This window comes from Triticum aestivum, chromosome 5D (genome assembly GCF_018294505.1).
Source record: "Triticum aestivum cultivar Chinese Spring chromosome 5D, IWGSC CS RefSeq v2.1, whole genome shotgun sequence".
Taxonomy (NCBI): domain Eukaryota; kingdom Viridiplantae; phylum Streptophyta; class Magnoliopsida; order Poales; family Poaceae; genus Triticum; species Triticum aestivum.
The window spans coordinates 100,078,875-100,082,671 of record NC_057808.1 but is presented as its reverse complement, the minus strand read 5'-3'; positions in this window follow the sequence as shown (position 1 = coordinate 100,082,671).

The window sequence follows — 3,797 nt, the reverse complement described above, 5'->3', positions numbered from 1 at the left end:
TTCACCGTTTTCATATTTGAATTTTATCAAGTATTGAAACAAGGGTCATTTGTTTTAATTATTTTTCTTTCCGAAAATATTTCATATCAAATTATATGAGAGGGGATAATATGACTTCCCCAAAAATAATTAAATATTGGAGGAAAATATTAAAAACAAATAAACAATTTTTATTTGGATTTTATTGCTATTTTATTTGAATTAGGAAAAATATGCGTTTTTCAAAACTACATTAGAGTCCTAAATAAATGTTCACCTTGTCCGGTATATTTTTAGAGGACGGAGAAATTTATTTTGGGATTTTTGGAGTCCGTTTAGTATTTCTTTTCTTTGTTTTTGTGCGCGCCGGAATATTTTTCTTTTTTAAAAAAAAAGTTACCGCCTTACTGGGCCGTGTCCGCCTGGGACACCGACCCGGCCGGCCCTTTAAGAGGCGAGGCCTCGAGCCGCCGCCAGCCCCAGCCCGCCCGCCACCGCCGCGCCACCACCCGCCACCGCCAGAGCCGCCGCCGCGCCACCGCCGATCTCCACCGAGCCAGCGTCGTTGACTTTAGTCCGGTCGGTTTTTTTAGAAACCCTAGCCCGTTTTTTTAGATCGGTTTTTGTTTCGGTTTTTTCGGTTCGGATAAACTGCGGACGTTCGTCCGTACGTTCGTTTTAACGAACGCCGTTCACCCGTTAGTCACAGACAGCGAACGTTCGTTCGTTAGCCTGTTCGTCAGTTTTTCTTTTTCCAGGGTTTTTCGCGATTATTTTCGATCACGATTTCTGACCCGATTTTTGTTTTAGTTTATCTTTTCGCTCGTTTATCGGAATCAGGTGATTCAAGTGCCTAGATTTTCGTCTCGAAGTCCTCTTTTTGTTTAACCAACTTGAACAAGATTTTGGTACTGTAAATTTGACTTTAGTCCAGATTAGTAATCAGATCTTGTTTCTTTCGCAGTTTGAGTTTCGTTGCTCCGTTTGATTTGATTCTTTTTGCAAACCGGAGTTCTTAAGTTGAACTTTCTGGTCAGATCTTCTTATTTGTGTTTTACCCATGCATCTTTGATTGATTGCTTATGTATGCTATTGTTTGTTTGCGATAGAATTCCCGGAGTGCGAAGCGTGCTACTATGAGTCTCTAGGTTTTGCGGATCGTCAGCAAGGCAAGTAACACATTGATCATACTCTTTTCATACCCAGTTTTTATGCATTAGTTCCAATCCTTGAACACTGCATGATTAGGAGGTGATTAACTTGTGGGTATTGGGAAGTAGTTGATGAGGTAGGACCTATTACCCTGTTTTATTGTCAAACCCTTGGGAGTTACTTCTACGTATGCTTATATTGCCATGCTATGCTCGTAGATGTGGATTTGGGTTTGAGTGTATCCATGATAGATGTGAGATTGTTAATTAATGGTTCAACTTAAGGTGGCAACTTTAATACACATCTGGGTGGATTGTTTGTTTTGTGCACCTGGGGAATCCAGTGTTGTCCTAGGAGATCCCGGGGATATACCGTGTGATCCTCCTACGGTCCACCACCCAGGCTCAAAGGGATCGTGAGATATTTCATGCTAGAAACTTCCATGTGCAGCCACAAGCCATTATGGGCTCTGGCATAGTTGAGTATGCTACATGACCTCTTGAAGAGGTGGACTAGCAGATGTAGGGGAAAGTAGGTGTACCGGTCCACCCGGAGTACAGAGTTAATGTTTCTGAAAGACTGTGTCTCGGTCATCCGTTTCTCAAACACCCTGTAGTGTGAGAAATCCAATGGAGGAGATCGAGTCTTGTGGGGAAAAGTGCGCAAACCTCTGCAGAGTGTACAATCTAATCATGGTTAGCCGTGTCCCCGGTTATGGACATCCTGAGTATCTAGTACTTGGATTATCCTATTGTATCTCATCACTCTAAATTAATTTGTTGGGTTGTTAATGATTACTTTTAATTGGGATTGAGATGGGGGTACCATTCTCAATATTTCAACCACCATGATAGTTAAATAAAATTTATTTCTTTGATGTAGGGAAAAATTGGCTTTTCGCAAAAACAAATAACCTTAGAGCCTCCACCAGCCAAATATGCATGTAGTGATAGCTTTATCTATTCATTGCTCTACAGTGTTATTTTGCCAGCATATTCCATGTGCTGACCCATTTTCGGGCTGCAACGTATTATGTTGCAGACTTTTCAGACGACGAGTAAGGTGCGATAGGTCATTGTCATGCACTCAGCTATGCCATTGGAGTTGATGGACTCACTTTATCTTCCAAGCCTTCCGCTGTTATCTTATTTAGATGGCCTTAAGCCATATTTATTGTAATAAGTTCTCTTTTGAGACATTCGATGTAATAAGTGTGTGATTGCACTCTGTTATAAATTCTTCGAGTACTGTGTGTGTCAGCATTACCGATCCAGGGATGACACTTATGCACAGAGATTTGACCATCTAAGGTCGGATCGCTACAAGATGGTATCAGAGCACACGCTGACTGTAGGACACGAGCACTAAGAAAAGCCATAGTTCACTCTTCTCTACTCATTTCTGACTCCTCTCCATTTTCTACTCTTTAGGATGGCAGACTCGAGGAACAAGTTTGCACAACCGGATGAAGACACACCCTTTGGACGACACTTGAAGGAAGTCACTAGGTACCTGAACATCGGAATACCAAGCTTCACCGGGACCTACACCGCCACTTTACCAGAAGAGGAGCGTTGGAGTGTTCGAGTTCAAGTTCCAGGAAGGACATTCACACCTATTACGGAGCCCATAGAGTTTTCCTTTGATGCACCAACCTGGAGTCTAGGAAAGAGCATGGCGGCCCACATCACCATGGGACGCATCGGCGAAGTCTACAACAAGGATCTCAAGGACACTATCTACCAGATATGTGGGCGCCGAGACGAGCAATGGGAGATGATCAGCACCAGGAAGGACAGGTCCATTGCAGCTTTCATCCAGGAGCTAAACCAGCACATTCGACGCCAGGAGGACCAGATGTGCGCAGGCATGATAGATTTGAAGAAGGCGATGACTAGGATCACCGAGCTAGAAGAGGAACTCAAGTCTACGCGTGATGGATACGAGGAGGAAATCACGATACTATTGGAGAAGAATGACGACATGATAAAGAAGATCGGAGTTTTCATGGGAGACCCCGCACCAGGAGGAGAAGACGACGATTCCACTTGTCCGAAGAACTACATCATCATCGACGACACGGACTCAGACCCCGATGATAGTGATGTGGTTATGAAGACGAAGCTGGAGCGTACATCATGGAGTCTTCCATCGATCAAAATTTCTAGAATGACCACCATATGATTAGTAGTCTTTCCCCATGTATATAGTATAGTCCGAGCACTGTAACAATAGTTCTAGACCGTTTGTGTGCCCTTGCTTGATTGATTGAGCGATATGATATGATTGTGTTTGTCTCATGTGCATATGGGTAGTGCTTTCTCACTAGACCTCATTTCTATTCTAATCTCTCCCCTCTAAACCCATCAGATGCCTCCGAGATGTGACACCGGATTTGTCTTCCCACCGGAGATCACCCAGTTGATCCAGCAGCAGAATGCCTTGATGCAGATATTAGTCCATAACTAAGGCAACAACAACAACCCTCCTCCAGTTGACAACTTAGCCCGTTTTCTGAGGTTACAGCCGCCGGTGTTTTCCAGTAGCACCGAGCCAACAGTTGCGGATGACTGGTTACGCTAGATTGGAAGGGAGTTGACCACCGCAGGTTGCACTAATGCTGAGAAGGTGCATTTTGCCGCACATCAGTTGGATGGACCAGCAGC